The following is a 23,560-nucleotide window of genomic DNA, read 5'->3' as shown; positions in this document are numbered from 1 at the left end:
ACATATAACAGACAAGAGCTCAAATCACGTATTTTTTATTAAGTTAACAATTGAATATGATTATATAATAAACAAAATACTCAGAAGAGCTGTTTTAAAGTGCTTGGAATACTTCTGTGATTTCACTCCAAATTTTGAATTTAATACTTACTATAAGGTGTGAAGTGAAGGATCTGAATACTTCTTCCACTACTGACGCTGGTACTTTGTGGTGCGTATCTCCATATAATTGTGCAGTTAAATCAGGATAAACTACACGACACACAGTAAGCCAGCAGCGTCTGCCAAATAAGTCTAATCTATATCTAATATCTAATCTGCTGCCAGGATTGTTTGTGCTTTGTTTGTTTGCTCTTGCTTGTACTTGTTTGTACTTTAGATGTATTTCATATGGACACAGCTTTGTTTGTAATCCTTAACCAGCATCCCAGTTTGAAGATGCTTTAACTGTTAAAGCCCTCATATTATTCCCTTCAGCTGTGATTTCTGTCCAACAGGGGGAGCTGCTGTTCATCCTCAGCCTCTGACTCACTCTCCACACACCCACACCCACACTCACACACACACACACACACACACACACACTATACATGCAGCAGCCAGCTACTCACCACTGTTTGGCATCAATTCTCACAGATATTGATCTGTGCAGGTCCGTACCCTTGGGCAAGGTGATTTTACACTTATCTCCCTCCCACCTCTCCCACCAGCTCCCCAATCTCAAGGCCCCGGTGTCGCATTCGCAGCGCTATGGGGGATGAGGATGAATCCCCCACTGGATTTGTCCCCCGACTGCTTGTCACTATTGCTATTGCCAGCGTGTGATTGATGTGTTAGGTCACTTGTAAATAAGCATGAACAACACATGAAAGACACACATACACAGGCCTAATCTCTCTCATACACACATATATATATATATATATATATATATATATATAGAAACATGTACACACACTTTATTATAGGCTAACTTAATCTAATCTCTTGTGAAAACAACCACAGGCATGTCATGTGCAGATATCAATCAAAGGAGCCTCATGACAGCTTCTCATCTGCTTCATTCACTAAAGTCAAGATAAGTCAAGTCCTTGTTTGAGTGGAAACATCTTATTAAAACATCATTTAACTCTTTTGTCATATCAACAGCTGCACACCTGAATTAAACTTTAAACCTTAAGAAAAGGAAGGAAATGTATTCTATCGTAACATACAATTATCCCACACCCCAAAACAGTCATATTCCAACATTTTTTGAGTTCCAGCACACAATGTAATATCACATTTAAATGAGTCTTTCATTCAGTCTGAAATGGCACCTTCTCTTTAAGTAGCTTTGAATAGAAGCTTTCTGCAGCAGGGGTGAAGTGCGGCTGTATCACGCACGAATTATAAGGTTGGAGGAGAGAGAGAGAGAGGAGAAAAAAAAGACTCCAGGACTAAATGCACAAGCTTTTTGACGAGAAGCAGGAATAAATGTGAAGTTCAGAATAAGGATCCGGGGAAGCTAATGCGCTGACTCATTTGGTAATCCGTGCTCTTATGAGCGCGACAAATAAATCGTCAAACAACAGCCGAGAGGGGAAGGGGGGGGGGGGGGGACCTCCAGAAGTGAGGTGATCAGAGGCTTAATTTCCTGATTCCTGGTTGGCTTTTCACTTGTAATCAAGCAGCTTCACAACAGTTGCTTTTAATGATCGGCTGAGTCATAACAAGCAGGGGTGAATGATGACAAAAGGAGAGGATGGAATAGAAGCAGTGTCAGAAACAAATGTATTTGTTTATGGAATCTCACAACCAAACATAGTTATTTTGCTTAAATCAAATAAGCTTCTTGTAGAAAAACAGCGGTATTGTTCTTAATGTGACTTTTTTTCCTTCTTTTCATTGACTGCCAGCTAAAAAACAACCACTCTAGTCTGCCTAATGGAGTGATAAGTGCTGCGAGCATAACCATGGAGACTGTATTTCTGCTGTGATTCAATTTGTCGAATATTTGGACACAGCAGTCAGAGCGCAGGGCCGAGTTCTGACTTCTAATTATTTTTAGCACACACATGAAATGAACTGAATGTTCAGTTTTAATTAAAGTGAGGAAAGAGAGTGTTTTTTGGCATGTCGATACAGGTGGGAGTCAACTTTTGATGTTTACATCACAGGTATTGAACGGAGTCACCACTTCAGCCTTGCACTTGGGTTAGACCAGGGTGCAGAATTGGCTTGCAAAGGGGTCAAAGTATGAAAATAACAGAAAGTTAATTCCAGTGTTTCAATAGAATGCACCTTCATTCTCACAGAACTTAAGATAACTGACTTAGAATGTGGTTCAGATTTGGAAGGCACATTTGCTTGGGTGGGCTTTTTCATTTTTTTAGCATTATTACTAGGGATGCAACGGTACAGTTTTCCCACGGTTCGATATGTATCACGGTTTTGGGGCTACGATAACGATACGATTTCGATATTTTAATATTAAACTACTCAGACTAGCAAAGGCAATATTGCAATGTAAAAATAATTAAAAGTAGCACAGATATAATCAAACCACAAACTTTTATTAAAAACAGTGATCAGATCAAAGTAAACAGCAAACATAAACCCACACAAATTAAATATTAAGTTAAGTACTAAAAACTACAACTAAAAATACAATTAAATGTAAACATAACAAATTGTAGCATCCATTCAAAATACTTGAACAAACCTGCACACTCCAAGGCAGTACTTGCCTTGGCCTCTTGTTCTGAATAAAGGCTGAAAAAGGCTTAATACAACCTGCACACTGAAAAACAGTGCTTGACCCAGTATGAATAATATGTAAACAACACAACGTGACACCGACGTGCTCCGTGCTCTTCCAATTGAAACAGACGGGTGATGGCGGCGTAGGTGGGAGAACATGTTGGTTGTGTTACCTGTTGCGTATCCGACGCTTGCAAAGCAATGCTTGCACACAGTAGTCTGTTTGTTGACATTTCTTTTTCCGTCTGCATCGTAGTCAACGGCGTCTCTTTCACTCGCCATTGTTGCTGCTGCACTTCTCAAGATCAGTGCCAGGCGCAGGTCATGCCGCCTCAGAGCCAATCAGAACGTCCCTGAATAATCCCCAAGGAGCCAATCGGCACTGAGCCTGCTTTGGCCTGAACAATGTGCTGCTCTCAGTCACTGCTCCCAAGGGGATCACACAGCATGCGCGGCCGCATAATGTTTTGAATTTTTTTTTGCCAGGGTAACGTACCGAAAATACCGTTCGATACTGTTGTGTATTGACCCGAACAGGGCGTATCGAACGGTTCGGTAAAATACCGAATATCGTTGCATCCCTAGTTATTACACATAATAGAAAACATAATACAAGAAAAAAAGTTATACATTTTTTGAGATTAAGAAAATAAAACGGTGCAACAGAAATACAGACAGATACATACAAAAGCTAAACACAAACCTAAAAAACCATGGTGTTACAAGTGTATCAAGGGCTTGGACACATTTTATCAGTATCTCTTACCATGGTAACTCCAAATTAACAACCCAGGTGCAAAAAATGTAGTGCATGTTTGGGATAACTTATCTACTGTGAACAAGCTTTTTCTGTAATGAGCATCACTAAAACCAAACGGTGTTCCAGCTTCACACACAAGCACCTGAATGACTGTCTGTAACTGGCAATATCTCAGGCTGTTCCTCTGTTTTGTAAATAGATGGTTTATTATAGTAAAGTTATAATATATATATATATTTTTCTAGTTGGGCCCACTTGAGATGAAATTGGGTTGCATGTGGCCCTTAAACTAAAATGAGTTTGACCCCCCGGGGTGAGGCGGACACGTTCAGCTCTGGTCATGCAGCATTTGTGCCTCAGCCTCTTCAAGCTAGGTGCTGTGATTTTATGTGATGACGGGGGGGTTTGTGGAGAGGGGCAGGAGTGACGGTGTGGATTGCTTCAAGTGTGGAGGGGGGGGTGGTCAGTGTGATGGTTACAACAGCAGGACACCCCTGAATCTGAAGGGCGACTGTGCAGGCACGGGGGAGAGAAAAGAAGCACACATCAGATGTTAGTGGTTTCCACATGGGTGATAATGTGTATGTGTGTACTCTTGTGTATATGTGCAAATATATAAAAGAGGGTAAAGCTCAGATGCGGACAGATGGAGGCTAGGTAATTGTGTTTCACCCTGCTTGGTCTCCTCTCTGATGAGTTACTGCACAGTGTGTCTGACCGGTGGCTGGGAGGAGAATAGTGTGTCTGCAAAGAACTGCATGCTTTAATCCTCCTGTTGTGCATATATATACTCTGCTTTCCCCATTTTCTGTGAGTAGCATGTGTACATACGAGTGCACGTGTCACGTCAGTAGTCATTCCTCTGTATGGACAGGATGCCACACAGCTGGATTACCGATTAACCCTTTGCATACAATGTAGGCAATTAGCACCAATGAGCACGTTTAAATCTGAACACGCAGACTTAATACATGCTGTTAGACTCAAAGGGCCCTACACACTCTTGGCTTTATATATGTCTATTATCCGCAGTGAGGACATCAATTGCTCTATACCTCCGCTATAATGTCGGTTTTTACACTTTTTGCATTATAATCATCACAACATGAGTTTTCTTGAGTGTCACAGTAATCAGGTGTTGATCATGAATGGCTACAGTTAAAAATGGAACTGCTAGTAGGTCACTCAGCAGGACTTTTCATTGCTCAGACAAATGTAGGCTTAAGAAACAGGGATCAGGTGTAACCCACATCTAATCACACTGACTTCATGGCAAAAATGTCCTCTTACCCCCCAAGCACTATGGGAACTGTAGTCTTAAAAGTTGATTATCATTTTAAAAACAAAGATCAACCAGGGGAGGGACAAAATTCATTGAGGTTATATATTGTTTTCACTATATCTGCTATACACTATGTATCTTTTTTTTGTATTACTCAATCTCAATCTCAAGGCTGCATTAGTATCCCTGGGGGCCCCTGTGCACTTGAAGCTCATGTCCCCCAAACATTTTTTATTTCATTCTAATTCCACTGCTGTCGAGTGGATACCTTGTAAGTCCATATTTAGTTGTGGACATACTAGGTTTCTTACAGTAATCTTAATCATCCACATTTCTGTAGGGCCCGCCCATTGTTTTCTCCAATCATGGAAGGCCCCTCTCTGTTCAAGAGCCCAGGGGTCCCTTGAAAACAAAGATCGCTCGTTTGATAGATCCAGCTATATCCTCGCTACAGGAAATATGAACAATACAAGCTCTTAAAATACCGTTTTGAATGAGCGTTTAGGCTCCTACCTCAGGGTTATTCGACCAGCACAAAAGGAAACTCGAGTGACATAAGTGCACACTGATTGGTCAAACGCATGGGCCAGTGCAGCACCAGCAACCACCGTTTTTTTGTCGAAGGCTTGTTTAACACAACTTTGATCACGACGTCCTCTGTCTTGTCGCTGTAGCCATCGTTGCTATAACCACCTTTGGTTTGAGCGTTCCTCTTGGTGGCTTGAATGCAAACAGAGAAAAATATTCTATTAAGAAGGTATGCAGCTCTGGGGGGAGCTTCCCGGTAGGCAGTAGCTCTCTGGCTGTCCCCAGAGCTGTATGGTCCAAGAATGCCTATGGCTCTTATATTCCTGGAACACTGACACTCTTATTTTCCTTGGTGTGTGTGTGTGTGTGTGTGTGTGTGTGTGTGTGTGTGTGTGTGTGTGTGTTTGTACAGTACCACTCACATGCAATGATGTCATTTCTGAGTAGTGTAACTTATTCCGAACATAATATATAGCATGTAGTGATCCGGCTGAATCTTCCGGCCTTCATTAAAGAATGACAATATAACCTTCAAAACCTCCAGGCAGAGCTTCTTGCTATGTGAGTACAAATCCACATCCATAATTCAAATGCGATTGCCTGTAATTATCTTATTAGTATTGGCAGCTCAATCTTTTGTTTTTCTGTCTCGCTCTCTCTCTCTCTCTCTCTCTCCCTTTTTTTTCTTTCTCTTCCTCCTCCTCTGGTGTGGTCAGTCGTCTCTTGCCAAGAACATTAGATTGCCTCATATTTTTGTTAGATGGCACTTGACAGTAATGGGGAAGTTTGTGCAGCCGCGCCCTGCCAGCCATGAAAGCCCCCCACCCCCCCCTGTCATTTTAGCTGCATATTCACTCAGTGTTAATATGAGAGGCATGGTGCAGCTAGGCCGCAGCACTGATCAATACCTCAGGAGGCTGCAAGGAGAGACTTACACTAACGCACATACACACAAATATTAAATGTGTCACTTACACCACACACAAACCTCTTCTAGGGTTCTTGAGGGAGGTAATGGGATTATAGATCAATGCAGAATAGTAAAGACTGAAACAACCCTCTGATGTAACAATGGGGAGTATTTTGTAGAGTGGAGGAAACACCACACTCACATTTCTGGTGACATGTGACATAATAACTGTATTAGTCATGGCATGTTAATCATGCTATTTTCCCAGAGAGAACAGGCTGTTGTATATGCTTGTTCTGGCTTTCATTTAAAAGTCCATGCTGACACTAGATTCGAAATTGACCAAAACAGCTCCACTTAACCGCCCAGAATGGCTGCAAATCAGCCCAGCCACTCATTACCACACAAACACTGATTATGTGAAATGAGACTTATGAGGCATGAGGAGCTGTAGGTGGAAAAGAGCCGGATGGCCAGTCGCTTACATCACGCTGTAAGTTTTTGCATTTCAATTGATTAAAAAAAAAAAAGCAGATTTATATCCATTTTATATCTATAGCGAAGCAATTAGTGCACAGCGACAGCATCACATATGAGAAGCAATTAACAGCAGGGATTTCGATTATCTGTGTGCAGAGAAAATGACAATATAATTAATTGAATAAATATATGCAGTTAAAATTATAATAATTAAAGAGCACTTTTAAGAATACGGAATTGTATAATTCAAATGAAAGTAAGTCACTAAATGATTTCAGAGTAACAAAAGTAGAGCTGCAACAAGTTGTTGGGCTATAACCATTTTAATAATAATCGTTCACTTAAAGGGCAGATTCAGGTTTTTTTTAAACCTGTCTTGGAACAATCAGGCATCCATATGAACACTGAAGCAGGTTTTGTTTGCTCTGTTCATAGTTTTTATTTACCCTGTCTGTAAATGAGGACGCTTGTTGCGCTGTTCATTAGCAAAATCCAGTTCTTATCCTTGGTCAACACTAAACTTCCATTGAAGTCAAAATCTCGTTTTTGGTGGGATTTATGCCTTTATTGGAAGTGTTTTCAATCACCCTTTAATAAGAGAAAAGACTTAAGGATGAGGATAGTAAGCGTCTGGGTTGGCAAATCTTGTCTTGTCAGCCGCCCCATCTCTACTAAAGAGCAGCACACAGCTACTTCCTAATCTTTTCTATTGATCCCATCCTGGATTCTGAGAGGCAGTGGGTGAGAGTTGCAGATGGTTAGCCCTCAGCTTCTTTCATTACATACATTTCTTTAGGAAATCAGACAGTTAGCTCTGTGACTCAGCTGTAATAGTAACACTTGAGAGGCACAAACTGGGGATCTGTTGGTCCATATTGTTGATCACAGCCTGCTGTTATTTGTTTACTGATGAGAGTTTTGTCCTACTCCAGTTTAATTCCAAGGTTCTGGCAGGTTGTCGTCCTCCATATTATTGAACAAAGTCTGTTGCACAGGCACAGACTGCCAGCGCCAGCAACAGCCCGACTATAGAAATAGAGTTGCCAAGTTTAACATTTGGAAGCGAAAAGCCCGGTCATGCTTTTTTGCTCGTGGGCCAACGTGACATTGTTCCACTGCTGGAGAGCGTTTCTGTCAGTCATTTGCAAAAGCACAGTTATAGTTGGATTTTTTTTTTTTTTTTTTTTGTCCATTTAAATCTCGCCCAAGGCAAGTCAAAGATAAACAAACAAGCAAAGAAACTCATTAGCTGAAGAACCCATTATGTTTTTTTTGAATTGATATTTTAGTGTGGCGCACATACCCACGTAAGAATTATTCATAAGTACATTTTATACATACACACATACACAGATGTGAAAGGGGATACATCGACATCACACACACACACACACACACACACACACACACACTCCCAAATTCTGCAGCTGCTCTAGCAGAACCGCAGCTCCCCTGACACACATCACAGACACCCCCCCCCCCCCCCCCCTCAGATCAGCTAGAATGTAGCACAAACCAGACCTAACGACAGACCCGGACTGTGAGCAAATTCGGCTGTCATGTCTCCATGTGAGACGGGATGTTTGCATTAATGTTTAATGCAAAGTGGAGGCATCCTGCAAGCTTAACCAGGTGCACCAGGAGAGCCAGGACATCCAGAAAATGAAAAACAGACACAGGTCCTCTTACCTGAAAAGCACTGACACTAAAACCATTTGTCTATGATGGGTTGTGTACACCGTGTTCCTACATTATGTCAAATAACAGCATGCAACATAATCTTGAAAATCACAAACTATGAAGCAAATCTTGCACTTTTTTTTGGTTTTGTTTTTTTGTAATGTAGTCTGATATAAACAAAATATGAATGAAATATAAGGAAGTGCTTACTTTTTCAATAGCAAGCGGCGGAGACTTTTGGAGTCAGCGTGTGGAAATAGAATAACTGCACGGCTCATGAATACATTACTCATCTGAGCTGAAACCTGCCCACACCAATTGTATTGAGCTATGAGTAATAATTCCATTTTATTCCACCCACTTCTCTGTAGTCATTACTAAATATATATTTATATTTCTGCAATAAAAGGTCATTATTCTAATGTTAGCACGGAGCGGGAGAGAGGGGATCATTTTACCAGGGGGAATGATTGAGTTCCTTGTTTAAGTGGCCGTTTCTTAACAGATAAGTTGATCAGCAAACACATTGATTGGTGGTATGCTGTGTAATGCTATAGACAGTTACTACTGCATTGCTAATGCTGTAATGCTTTTAAAATAGTGATGATATGGCTGCACAATAGCTTTTCTTTTTTTTTTTTTTACTCCCTGTACACTCCCTCATGCAAATATTGCATCAGGTTTGCATGATTTTCTTAGAAACGCATGTCAGGCGAATATGGTTTTTAAAATTGGCATCTTAAAGCAACGCAGAGTGTTTCAAAGGGCAAAGAGGACAGCGTGGGGGCACCACTTAGACAAAGCTCCACTGAAGAGATGTCGAGGGACAAACTGTTGAGAGGCAACAGAGATGATTTACTTGTAGTGGCTGTCCTGCTGTAGTGGAGGGACACAGCACAGAATAAGGGAAGTGTGTGTGTGTGTAAAAGAGAGGTGGAAGTGGTGAAAACAAGAGAGGGAAGGAGAGACGGCAGGTCAAGAGACTGGCCAGATTTATAGAGTACCATTCCAGTTTTTAAAAGCCTCGCCCGCATTACATTAACTCCAGTGATTATTGGAGGAGAGGTGGGGTGGGAGGGGGAGAGGCGTTGCGGTAAATCACGTCCACTTTCATACAGCGGCAGCTCTCTCTTGATGGATTGTGTTTGTTAGTGTGGCATCGTGTGTAATAAATGCGACACAGCCGAGATATGGCTAAGTTTCTATGGGCTGACGGGGGGCGGCTGTGGGTATTGTGTGGCAGCGTTTGATCGGCGGTGTCACATTGCTCGCAGTTCAGAGAGGCTGTCGGTGTCAGGCCAGTCAGCTGAGCGTCTCCTCTTAAATGATGTTTTTTCTCTTGGATGTGTGACTCACAGCAAAGACATCACAAGTGTCATAGTTGTCTAAGAATAGAGCGTTTTCCAGCATGCAAAAAAGTTTTTTCCTATAATACTATTTTAAAGACACACGCCCCCCAAAAAAAGAAAAGAAGAGTCAATACTTGAAATTAAAGGGAGGGCATCAGAGAGGAGTTTAAATCTTACAGACTTCAATATATATTTGTTAGAACTTAAATCCTTGGTAGTGTGCTTTACTGCCTGTAAAATGCCTCCAATGTGCCCTCATGTGATCGAGTCTCTATCAGCGTGACTATGACTAGCATGTTGGAGACATGTAGCTACCACTCTCTGGCTAGTGGGCCTCCTTTTTCTTACTTTATGGTTGAGTAAGTTAGATAAAATGGCTCATTGTTAGAAATTCTATACTGTGTTGATCGGGTGATTTCAGTTTTTTTCTAAATGGTAGTTGACTTATTAGGCTACACTGCAATGTATTAAACATGTTGACGTGTTATGTGAAATTCACTACAGGTGATAAAATCCACTCCCAGGTAGCAATAACATCTGCGTCAATTATCAAAAGCATCAGATCACATCAGTATGAACATAAGTATGACAGCTGAATTTCACCTATTTACTTAAGGAAGGGCTCTGTGTGTTTTTCATATATGTATGTATGTCCTTTACGTATCTGTTCAACCGTTCATACCATCAACACCATACTTGGCAGGTGTATGGCTAGGGACCCAAGGGAGTGCAGTGTCGAATTTGGTGCAATTTAGACACACTATACATTCTGTGTAGGGTGGAGTGTAGAGGTTGATGGCTGTGCTGACTGACTCCAGCATGTCAGGGAGAGACTAGAGATGAGGCATGACACGAATCAGGGAGAAGTGCTCTAAATACAGAAAAGCAGACAGCCAAAAAACAGAGCTTTTAATCAAGAATGGACACTCTGACCTTGTGTCCAGAGAGAAAGTGTAGAGTTAGCAGCCCGTTTAGCTGATCAGCAAAAGTGAGGCATTTACTTTGTAAACTTCCACAGGCAGTTCAAAACCAGTTTGTCTCATATGCTCGGAGACTGTAGTTATTGTGAAGCACCACTAAAGACAAAGGACACATCTTTGGCGCAAACATTCCCACTCAAATCTGAACTGAAGGCACAGTAAATAGGAACCATCTAAGAGTCCAATATGATCGATCCACTTGATTTAATTTTTAACTACAGTCCATATATTAGAGTACTTACTATTTGCAACATCTGTGTATGATAGAATGTTATTTTCCTCTTTCTCGTAGTAATTAGGCCAAGCACTCAGCCTGTTCCGAACAGGTACATTTTGAACAGGCACTGCATTAGTAACTGAAATCCTACTGTCAGTGGATCTACTGACAGCCCCACACATTCCTCATTATTTGTTATTAGCTTTACAGTCTGTCACATGGTCCGTGCAGCAATGTGACAGTAACGTTACAAACAACGTTGGGACACATGAGATACTGGGGGGAGGGGGGGGGGGGGTTTCAACACGGTTTGCTCACTTCCGGGTGTGGTGGTGTGTCTGTCTGTTTCTCCAGTGTTGCCTGGTTACAGAGCAAAGAAAGCAGCAGGAGGACGGTGGAAATCAAAATGAAATTTATTTTTTTAAAGTCCTTTTCCTCATTTTCAGGTGTCTGCAGATGCAACCGACTGTAAAAAAAATATTGAGCAAGTGTGAAAGTGAATGTGCACATCCTGAAAGTATTTGAGACAATAAATACGAGCAACACTGCGAGACGTCTGTTTGGCTGTCACTGTGCAGATGATTTGACTGTGGCACTGCTGCAGCTGATGCATCCTCCAAAGTCTTAAGTATAACTGTATGAATTTACTGAATTATTTGTGATCATTTTTATCTTTTATTTTTTAAAAAAAGCATTAAACAAACATTTTCTCTCTCTCTCTCTCTCTCTCTCTCTCTCACTCTCTCTCTCTCTCTCTCTCTCCCTCTCTCTCTCTCTCTCTCTCTCTCTCTCCCTACCCCCCCCCCCCCCCCCCACCTAGCCACACGAACTGTGTATTCATGTCCATTTGGCAGCCATTAGCCACAACTGGCTCGTTTCAGGATCCCTCAAGGGAAATCTCTGGAACATACTTTTCCCATCGCTTGTTTCTTTCACCAGATGAACACAGACGGAGCCATGTTCCATGTCTTATTAGGCACGGATGCAGGGGCAACTGGATGTGGAGTCTGGAGGACAACAAGAAGAGCTGGAGATCAGCTCTTAGATGTCACGCCAAAAAAGTCAAAGTTTATTTAAAAGTTCCAAGTCACACCAGGGGTAATCAATGAACTTTAAAGCAATAAAACAATATTAAAATAATCAAGGAGACACAAAAGAAGAGAACATCCACACTCCCATTAAATTATAGAAAATTCAAAAAGGATCCAATATATTAGTGCCCAAAAACACACAGCTGTCAAATGAAAAGCTGGATAACGTCAAAAGACTTGCATGCAACTTCCACAATGTGTTCCTCCCCCTCAAATCAGCAGTGGACATCAGTCCACAGAGACAAAAAGAGGGAATTTTGCAGTTAACAGACTGTACTTTTTGATTTTTCTAACTTAGCTTCAGCTGAACTTCGGAATGTCTTTTTTGCACAGAATTCAGGCTGTGGATTTTGTCCTCCATTTTTTTACAGTGTAGGCATGTTCAGAGAGAATAGCTTCAGGGTCAGTATGGAGAGTAGGAATTGTTAGAGCGAACAACACCCATTTTCATACACGTTGGCATGTCAGTACTGTATTAAAACCCAAACCTATCCTTAAAGGAACTCAAGCTCCTAAGTATCTAAGTTGTTTTTGCACTTTTGCCCCTACACCATCTTTGTTTGTCCATGTGTGAACATGTTTTTAAACTCATAATGTAGGTAATTTACACAGCAGTTTTAGTTGGATTGTATATTTGGAGGAAACGGAGACCATATGGCTGTTTTAATGATTAATTAGTACTAATTAGTCAGTTAATAAGCGTGGAGCGCACTGTATGGAGGTTGTATTTGTGTTTGGATGTGTAGTCTGGTGTGTTGTGACTGCTAGCCTTGCACCAATGTGAGGCTGTGAAGGTATTTTCAGTGATTGTGATCTAAAATTCCTTCAGAAGTATTCATCCTCACACTAAGGAGGATGCTTATCACTGGTTTTATCACTTGCGTCCGATATCTTGAAGCTCATAGACGCCCACGCTGTAATCAGCTGACTGGCGACCATGGATGAGGTTAGTGTGGGGTTTTTTGTGATTCAAGTTTTCTGTTTTTTTCTGAAGACACATAAGATATTTCTGTGTGCCGTCTTGGAGCGTGTGTGTGTGTGTGTGTGTGTGTGTGTTTTTTGGGTTTCATTCTTATTTGGTTGCTGGGAGACTTTAAAAACACTCTGCAGTAAGCCATGAGGAACATTACATGGGCAGTGGTGAGGTGAGAGCCAGGACCAGAGCAGTGCTGTTATCCCTCAGCATCAGCATGCATGAAATATAACTAAAAGCAAAGTGCTCTGATGCTCTGTATAATTTGAACTTCCTATTGTTTTTTTTTTTCACCTACTCTCATAGCATAAGTGTTTGTGATCTTGTGCCCCAGAAAGTGGTTATATCTCATCTGTGCGATCCATTTGGAAACTACAGTAATTTCACCTTTATGAACATCACCTCTTGTGTGCACAGTGAGCTTTGAAAGTTGCTCTTTGATGAATGATTCATATGTGCATGAAATATCAAACTAGCCAGTTCATTATACTGGCACATGGCAACATGTTAGCTGTCTCCTGGGTAATAAACGAGCTACAAAACTAATCAATGCCTCAGTCATTGAGGAGGACCAGTTCAGATCTTGCTTTGTGGGTGCTTTTGATGATGCAACTAAACAAACACCCCTAACATCACTGCCAAACACTTTGAAGTCAAGGAAGAGGTGATGAACCCATGATGATTTGTGTTATATCGCAGGTTGCAAAAGTAAATTTCCCCTTTAGAGTCTTCCAGCACATCCGCATAATTACAGACCAACATAAGTCATAGATTGTAGCTACTGACCAATAAGACTATAATATGCTGCTTTACAAAACTGTTACAATATGGACTCTGTGGTTAAGGTCTGGTTAGGTTGAGGCACAAAATAGAAAAAGAAAAAATATTAGTAGAAAGTAGATCAAATCGAAATGAAATCAATAAATGGTATGAGCAGCTTTGTCTTTTAAAATAGCACCAGCTCTCCTCAGGACACCTGCACACAGTTTTTTCACGTTACTTGGCAGGTCGGTTGTTCCAAACTAGTCTTCTGTCGATTTTGGGGTCTCAGCTGTTTCTGTCTCTTCATGTAATCCTTCACTGACTCTGTGATGTTGAGAACCAGGACTCTGTCTGGGCCAAACCATCTGTTGCAGGACTCCTCATTCTCCTTGTGATGAAGAAAGTGCTTTATCAGTCTGGCTGGATGTCTGGGGTTTTTGTCTTCCCGTAGAACGAATTTGGGACTGTTCAGATGCCTCCCTGGTGGCAGGCCTGGACTGGGAGAAAAATTCGGCCCTGGACTTTCTGGTCCAGACCGGCCCACTACAATCTGCGTGCAGATACTGTGCCAACTCGCCTCATTGATGTACATATAAACACACAGACCCTTAATAACAGTAGTATACTGAACAATATCCATTATATTCTGGAGCCTTGCTCACATAGGATTAGAAAGGATTTAAGATTGAAGAGTGTTTATTTATCACTCACTCATATAATAATACAATACAAAGTGCAACTATAACCAACAGATAGATAGTTTAATAATGGATAGTACTTGTAGTGTGGAAAAGTATGGAAAACAATAGTATAATGATCTGAACAATGGACAAGCTCCACATAAGAGGACATTCTAATAATACTAGTAATTTGTGTACTGTATCATGAGTAATATGTATGCAGATGTTTTATTAACAGTAGTTAATCAGTGTCTTTATTAGTTTTAACTGTATAATGTGAAACTGTTGAAAGGGCAATAAACCATAAACACTGAGCATAGGCTACATATGTGTTATGTTGTCAATGTCATTCATGAACAAATTGGACTGTAGGCATGAAGAAAGGTTGACATTTAAAACACTTTAACTCTGGTGACCTGATTTGGCGGAAGTCATTATACTGTAGGTAGAAATGATTAAACATTGTGAAAATAGCAGATCTACATGCTCAAACCACATCACATTGCAACATGTGAGCTGTAAGCTTGCAGATTTGTAATTATGTGTTATCCCTTGATGAAAATAGTGGTTAATAAAAGCAACTAATCAATTAATCAGGATAGTATATGAATATGGTTATTGTTTTCCAATACTTTAGATAACTAGATTTAGATCACACTATGCAGAATAAAGTTCATAGACAGTTAAGTAACCATTCTGAACATTTAATAAGTGTTTATCTACACCATGCTGGCAGGCTCACACCTGTTTAAGACTCTATCACCACTTCCACATGGTGGAGAGTCTTCCTCAACCTGCTCCTGCACCACCATGACAGCGGGAGCCTCACTCTGACAGAACATGCGTGGGTGGGACTCCTGGGTCTCTGTAGCCTATCATAGGGCCATTGGGCCAGGTATTCTTTAGTTTAGACAGACAAGCCAATGGGCCTCTGCTGTGTCTGCAGGCTGTAGCGGAGCTCTGTGGGCAGGTGCATGTCTCTGCCCCTGGGCCGGGAGAGTTACCATGGCAAGGTGCAGCAAAAAATAAATAAACAAATAAGAAATAAAAAAAAAAAAACGGGCAAATTATTGATCGGCCCACCGGGAAAAATCCCGGTACTACCAATGGCCAATCTGCCCCTGCCTGGTGGTATCACATAATGGATAAGAATCTAAACATATGAAGTGCCAAAAACCTTTGCACAGTACTGTACAGTATATGTACCAAATATACCAGTGTGTTTAAGTAGGTAGGTAGGTAGATAAATATATAGATGGGTAGGTAGGTAGGTGGGTAAGTACGTAGGTGGGTGTATAGATGAGTAGGTTGGTAGATAGGTGGGTAGATTGATAGATGAGTAGGTTGGTAGATAGGTGGGTAGATAGATGAGTAGGTTGGTAGATAGGTGGGTAGATAGGTAGATAGATGAGTAGGTTGGTAGATAGGTGGGTAGATAGATTGATAGTTGAGTAGGTTGGTAGATAGGTAGATAGATCGATAGATGAGTAGGTTAGTAGATAGGTGGGTAGATAGATGAGTAGGTTGGTAGATAGGTGGGTAGATAGGTAGATAGATGAGTAGGTTGGTAGATAGGTGGGTAGATACATAGTGCTTTAGTTGGTTATATCAAACTATTATATATTGCAATCTTCAAAAGAAAAACTACTTACTACAGCTGTCACATAAATGTAATGGAGTTAAAAGTTCAATACTTGCCTCTGAAAAGTTGTGTTGTCAAAGTGTAGAGAAAGTACTTAGTGGCTCTCCAGCACTGATAATTAGAGTGTGACAGGCATGATGCTGTGGCTTTATCTGCGGCTTTGTTAAATCAGTCGTCTCACATTGGCATATCTCCACACCACCTGGTCAAAACCAGCACACAAGAGATGTCTGCCAGTCTGCCAGAAGCTACCATCATTATGTCACACACACAAAAAAACAAAACAAAAAAAGAATTCTGACAATGCTGCAAGTGTGACTCAGAGCATCACAACATACTTTGCCTCTGTGGTGGTTCCAGGATCTTAAAGTAATGTGGGGAGACTTATTTTTGTCACATCTCTACATGGTTAGAAATTGACGTGCAGAAGCTCACAGTAGGCCTTCTACACTACACATATGCATTAAAAGGAGAGGAGGCATCTTGCATAATGAATTAAACTAGTGCTTCCATCATTAAATCAGACACCCTGTGGTCACAAAATATTTCACACAGCGTAGCACATATGAGAGCAAGAGAACTTTTTAAACCGCAACTTCGGATACCCCTCTTTATCTGTGAACAAGTCATTTTAATGCATTATTTCTGAATTGCCTGGCTGCCTGCTATCCTTAGAGGTGTTGCTATGTGTTTGAGAGCTTTAAAGAAAAAAGGAGCATCAGTGTACAACAGAAAAAATCATTTTCTTTAATGAGCATCACTGAAGCCCAGTTGACATCTTTTTTTTGTCACCGCGCAGCCCCTTTCTTTCCCCCTGGATAATAGTTTGAGACCGAAGCCTTATGATCCATTTCTTTGATAAAATCATTTAGCGTTCGCCTTGAGAGACAAAGCAGTGCTTGATCTCACTTTGAATTGCGGGTACACATGTCAAATAAACATACATTACCGAAGGGAGCCTGGTAAGTGCTGTCAGAAGGCATTGGCGCGATGGCGTTTCAGGCTCTGTCGCTTTGCTGTTTCATCATATGTTGTGAAACTGACTGAAAGTTTTGATCATCACCAACTCATTTACAGTAGCCGCGTGTCATAGATCCAAAAGCTGCTTATCAAGTGTAACCGCTCAGATGACCTCTCTGCCACTGCAGCGGAACATCTACAATATTAAACTATGTAGATTGTGTTCTGCTCAGCTCAGTGTATCTTTTCTTTTAAACTTTGCCCCTCATTATGTCAGCCATCTCTCCTCTCTGTAGATTGTAATCCGTGCTGTCATCGCGCCTTTTAGAATTCAGTGACAACCATCGAAGAATGACAATTGAGTCCGCTGAGATGGCCTCTTTCCCCAGAGTGGAGGCTGCTTTATTTTAGGCCTTAAGTCAAGTTTTTAATTGGCGGGACTTGAGTTATTAAGCTCCTACAGTCCTACAGTTGAACCAAACATCTCTACTTGTTTACAAGACCGAGTTTACGCCAAAAAGATTCATGCACCAACATCTTCTGACAAACACAGACAGCCTCTTAGTATCAACTTATCCCCTACTTAAAGCTAACAACAAGCACGGTAGGTGGCATATTAACATCAACACTTTAAATCTGCCTTTTCTATTTAACCCTTTTTGACCTCTGATGCTAGTCGTTAGAACGAGACTTAAGCCCTCGAAAAACTTGACACATCTATTAATGTAGATGAGACATTTATGAATTATTTATTGTCACCATACTCTTGTTTAAAGACTGTTTAATTGGAGAAGTGGGGACCGCTAGCTCTCAGCTCTCTGTTGGCAGAGGTCTCCGGTGAGAATTGAGATCAGGTGAGAGGCGTGTGTGATTGCAAATGACCGACTGTGTACACATGCACACATACAAGTGCGAGCTCTGGGGCCGGGGAGCGACGTGCGCGGAATGCGGCGAAGGTCTTAATGAAAGTCGGAGTGCTTAGTGGACATGAGGGCTCCTCTGATGGAAATCAATGCGGCCTTTTGTAGCAGGGAGCGAGCAGCCAATTCCAGGCCTCAGCTGCCTGATGTGGCGCTGGCAGACTTTGACGAGCATTTAATGACGTGTCACTGGGCTGGACAGGTAATCAATTTATTTAGGCAGTAATGCATGTATCCCAAGGTAAATCTTTAATTAATGGGCAAAAAGAAGAGGACAATTGTGATGCAGGAGGCCAAGGAGTAGGAAAATCCAGCAGCGTGAATGCATGGCTTCCTCATTTGCCTTTCAATTAGCTGTAATGGCAGGGCTGCCAAGTTTTGACTTGAGCGCGGAGTGAGATTTGTTCCCCGGGTGTGAGTCTCGCAGTCAAAGCATGAGACTTGGCAGCTCTGCGTAGCAGCTTGATGTGTTTCATTACATTTACAAACGTCTCTGTTAATCTTGACCTTCTAATACTGGCATAGGAACACATGGCAAACACCTATCGCCAACTTATTAGAAAAGTCTATTTAGCCTGAGTGGGAACATTTTGGATTGTAGTGAACGCACCACCGGTTACCTGATATACCCGAGCCACAGATCCACTACCTGTACTCCTCTTTTCATGGGTAATTGGCTTTATTTCTGGATCACTGCACTGTCCTGAAACAAAGCCCACAAGCACTACAATACATCATGAACAGCACTGTCACCTCAAAAAGTGTTTGTTCCTCTACTGCCTTGTGTGCTTTAGTGCCCCATATTTTTAAGGGTTTTGCAAGCCACAAGCCAATTGAATGAAACAGATTTGGGTATGAGAGAGTCATAAAGAGACAGAGAGACGCAGAGGACGGAGCTGAGAGAGACGTATGTTCACACACAGCAGTGTTTAAGTGACAGGTTGAGTCAAGCCTCATTGATGAATCCACTAAGCATTTGAGGGATTTCAGTGTGTGGGTGGGACGGAGTCAGGATGTTCACTGGACTGAGTTAACACTCTTCTATAGTTGTGAATTTGTCCATGGAGGACTGACTGTACACTGGAGTGCATGTGTTTGTTATGCACATGCTTTTGTGGGTGAGGGTTGCCTAAAAAAGGGTTATGTTAATGTTTTCCATGAATGCATTTTGAATGACTTTATTAGAGCCAGGAACAAAAGAGAGAAATTGAATGGATACATTATTCAAAGCCACACACACACACACACACACACACAGACACACACACACACACACACACACACACACATTTTATTTATTTTGTGTGTTGAAATATTATCTTTCGAGATTCAAGACTGTAAGATATTAAAAGCTAAAGATGCACCCACACCCGTTTGTCAAAATGTCTTCAAAATTAGCTTAGATTTATCATGCAGTGAAGAATGCATGGACAAGTATACTAAGCCACCCAAGTACTGTATTAAGGTTGCAAATCAGGTCACTTTTTGCTCTTATTATACATTAAATGTAGGCCTAGCTGTCTTCACTCCCTTCTATGTGATTTATATCTTATCTACACTCCTTGAAGCAGTACTGTATATAGTACTGAACAAATAGATTCACTAAATGCTACAGAAAGCAAACACTTAGAATCATTAGCATACCTAAGGCACCACTATATATCTATTTTATGAGTGACTTGATTTTTTGTTTGAATGTTAATGTTCTCAATAAACGTATTAAGAAGAAAACGTCTTTCAACAGTAGAAGAAAGAAAAGGGAGATATAATGTTTCTCCGAGAAGCTCATTTGACACAAGAAGAACATAAAGCTATGTTCATCCTCACATAACTCAACAAGAAGAGATGTTGCTGCCATTATAAAAAGCCATATGCCTTTTTGAAAAGATAAAATGTATACAGGATAAGGAAGAAAGGTTTGTTTTGGTCCTGTGAAAAACAGAGACAACTGAAATATCTCTGATAAATGTTTGCGATCCCCAGATGAAGGGCCTGAATTCATGATGGTTAATAATAACACAAGAGAAAGGAATAATTACCATTGGTGGGGTCCCTAATGTACCCTTAACAGTTGGAACACATAAGGCAGATAAAACAGCTATACTAAGGTGAATATGTTCAGAAACAGGACTAATACAGTAGATGTATGGAAAACATTACATCCACTAATTAAATATTCTACATATAACCAAGGTAGACATTCCACTTATAGGAGATTGGTTTACTTCTTTATGTTTAATGAGATATTTCACTTATGAGTCAGTTCATTATTGAAACAATAACTTCATCAGATCATGCAATCATGAGGTGAAGCTAAATACTTGAAAAGGGAAACGTCTATGGAGAATGAACAATTCCCTCCTGCAGGACTTGAAGTTTAAAGGGAAAAAAAATGCGTTAACGACTACTTTGAACTTAACGTCGCAGGGGAAATCAATGAGATCACCTTATGGGAACGGAGCAAAAGCTGTATTAAGAGGAGAAATAATAGCGTACGCGTCTGCAAAGAACAAGTTAAAAAGGAGCTTGAATTACAAATGAAACTCCTGGAGGAGAAGCACAAATTTAACCCCGACACTGCTATTACCATGTGACTTAGCAAGAAATGCTTACAACTAGATAAAGTGTTGACAAAAGAAACAGATCATTTATATATACAGAAAAAAACCCTACATTTCTAAAATTATAGATAATACTAGTAAAATCATAATACTGCAGAAGAAGGCTATATACATACATTTTTCCATGAGTTTACAGTATTACTGATAACAGCCCTACATCTTATATTACATCACCTTGAAACCTCACTACCAGCTTTAAAGGAAACAATAAAACAATACAGTGAATTCTCAGTTTATACATTAGATTAGAAACCAAATGCAAATCAATAATCATTGTTAACGAGTTAAGATAGACAGCTAAGAATAATTTCAAGTTAAAATGGAATGAGAACACATTGAAATATTTGGATTTTTTTATTGACTTGAATTAAATATATTAAAGAATGATCAGAAGACAAAATCAACTGAATTAACTCATTTCATTTGAATTAACAAAAGGAAAAAAAAAACTTAATAAATTAAGCAAAGAAATATAATGTGGTGGATTATCCATTCCAAACCTGCAAAGCTATTTAAATGCAACACAAATATATACAATAATGTATGGTCAAAGGACAGAGCAGAGGCAAAGTGACTATTGATCAAGAGAGAATCAATACCAATATCCATAAAAACTCTACTGTATATAGACAAAAAGGTTTATTTACAAATGAAAGGACTAAACACATGGCTAGATATCACAGTAAAACCCTGATAAATATATGTAAAATAAATAGTGACTTGGTATACCTCCAAAAAATGGCATGGGATCCCCAATTTGGCCAAACAGAACAGATGACACAGTGCCAGTATGAGCATCAAGCAGCACATTTGTTCCTTTATTTACATGTTATGTGACATCCTGATTGTTGTCCCATTACATGGAATTTCAATAGATTTTTTGTGATTCCCATTGTTATTATCAAATGTGGTTAGCTGGAGCTTGAACCAAACTCTAATATAAATACAATCCTGCTTGATAAGCGTTAAAAACATTCATTTTTAGGATAAGCTTGTAAGGCAAACTTGATTTAGAGCAGAGCTTTATTTCACATCGGGGAGGACTTTGATGTTTCACAGCCAACTTGACATGATATATTCATAGAAGACTATTAGCCTATTACAAGAAATTAAGCTGATTTGTCACATACAAAAGTGTATTACTGCCTCCAACTCATAATATGTTTATGTCTTTATGTCAGACTGTACTAAATTAGACTCTTCAAACCAAATCTTCATCATAATACTCAGCTGTGAGATGTTCAAGGCCATCAAATCAAATTCTGGCTTGAAAAATACATATATGAACTAATAGCCTCCACTTTAAATACTTGTACTCAACAGCAGTTGCCTAATTCTTTTTTTTGAGCATGTTCTAAATAGCATGATGTGTGTATCTGACACTAGGACCACATTGCCAAGCTAATTCTTCATGTGTAGATGGTGCTACTCTAAGATTGCTCCAGATGTCTTATCTTCTCAACATGCCGTTAAGGTGGAGCCCATCCAATCCTGTTAAAGACTGCTTTTATCTGCTTTTGATTGTGTTTTTCATTAGGTAGGGTTCAGCTCCCTCTTTCCCAACATAGTCTTACACAACACCTGCATCACAACTGGTGCTATTCGAATCCACCTGTTATTCATATTTTAAAAAAGAGAAGGAAAAGCGAAAATAAGTTGGGCCAGTGCCTCTGCAAGATAGCCATAGCACTGCCTCAGGCCTTTCTGACTGGATCATAGAGTACAGGGCAAAATCATCTAATATCAGGACATAATGCCAACCAGCCCCACAAACAGCCAGAGACATCACTCCTGTGATAGCCACTCAGCCCTCGAGCATTCGGTCAGCCAGCTGTCAGTCAGTCAGACGGACAACTAGCCACTTCTCACACCAGTCTAACTCAGCCAGCCAATCGGCTCCCTCAGCGGCTTATCAGTTTGTCTGAATGCCCCTCAGCCAGTCACTACAGCTACCAGCCGGCCAACCGGCCAGCCAGTTTCCCCCGTAGCAACAGCTGTTGACCCCAAACCACAGCCCTTCCCAAACGGCTGCAAATGGCCAAATGCACCCTGTGACGTCCACCTTCTAAAGACTCGCCCAGTCGTCCACGTTCCAACAACTCCTGATGAGGACAAACTTTAGTTTTAAAAAGCATCTCGACCATTTTCAGGACGCTCTGTTCTTCAAGACGCACAGCCAAACTAAAAACGGCTCATTTAGAGACCGAGGAATAAGCTGATAAGCACACACAGACACACACAGATATAGTGCTTGACCCTTCTTCCATCTCATGAATGTCACTTTGTTCCTCGCCAATCCATTAAGGCATAAAAAGACACAAGCTGTCGTCGTTATTTTCAGAGACATCATTTCAAGCTACAGTGTGTGTAACACCTAAAGCAGACAGCCGTCCTTTTGTACTGTACAGTATAAAGGATTTCATTTCAAACAAGGAACATATTTCACTGAAAGGCTGGCTGCTCAACCACATTCTTCTGATTTTGGAGGCTTTTAGCTTTTGATTTGGCATCAGTAGAGAGACAACAGCAAAAAATATGTCACTAATGCACATATGGTTGCTAAGTGTATTTGCACTTGAATATACTGTGGTAGAGAAAACATTTTAAGAGTGTGGATAGAAACACTGCTTACCTGTCAATGGAGAGGTCCTTAGAAAAAAGAAGATTCAAACAGTCTTAATGTGATCTGCTCTGTCAGAAGAAGTCATACTTCAGAGGAATAAAACTTGAATCTTGTGTGTCTTTGGCTGAAACCAGAATCCTGTCTTTGTTCAGTGCCATGAAAGGCAGCGATTTACGATCAATTGCTCTTTAAGGCTCATTTGAAATGACAACAGGATTTATGCAGGAGTCTCCTTCCAAGGCAGTGGTGTACTGGTCTGTGACTGTGTACTAATTAACCATGGACTAAGGACAAAGTAAGAGAGATGCTGATTGTGTTTGTTTGTTTGTGGTCTTTTGGGGACATATTTTAGACTTTAGA

The 23,560-nt window shown here is 40.6% G+C and overlaps 1 protein-coding gene across 1 annotated transcript in view; it reads left to right on the top strand.

Moving 5' to 3' along the window:
• The window catches only part of alk (ALK receptor tyrosine kinase), a 354,006-nt gene that overhangs the window by 120,646 nt on the left and 209,800 nt on the right, over window positions 1-23,560 (top strand). The gene's annotated exons all lie outside the window — the stretch shown is intronic.

This window comes from Scomber japonicus, chromosome 16 (assembly GCF_027409825.1).
Source record: "Scomber japonicus isolate fScoJap1 chromosome 16, fScoJap1.pri, whole genome shotgun sequence".
Classification (NCBI taxonomy): Eukaryota; Metazoa; Chordata; class Actinopteri; order Scombriformes; family Scombridae; genus Scomber; species Scomber japonicus.
This window is presented reverse-complemented; position numbering and strand designations above follow the sequence as displayed.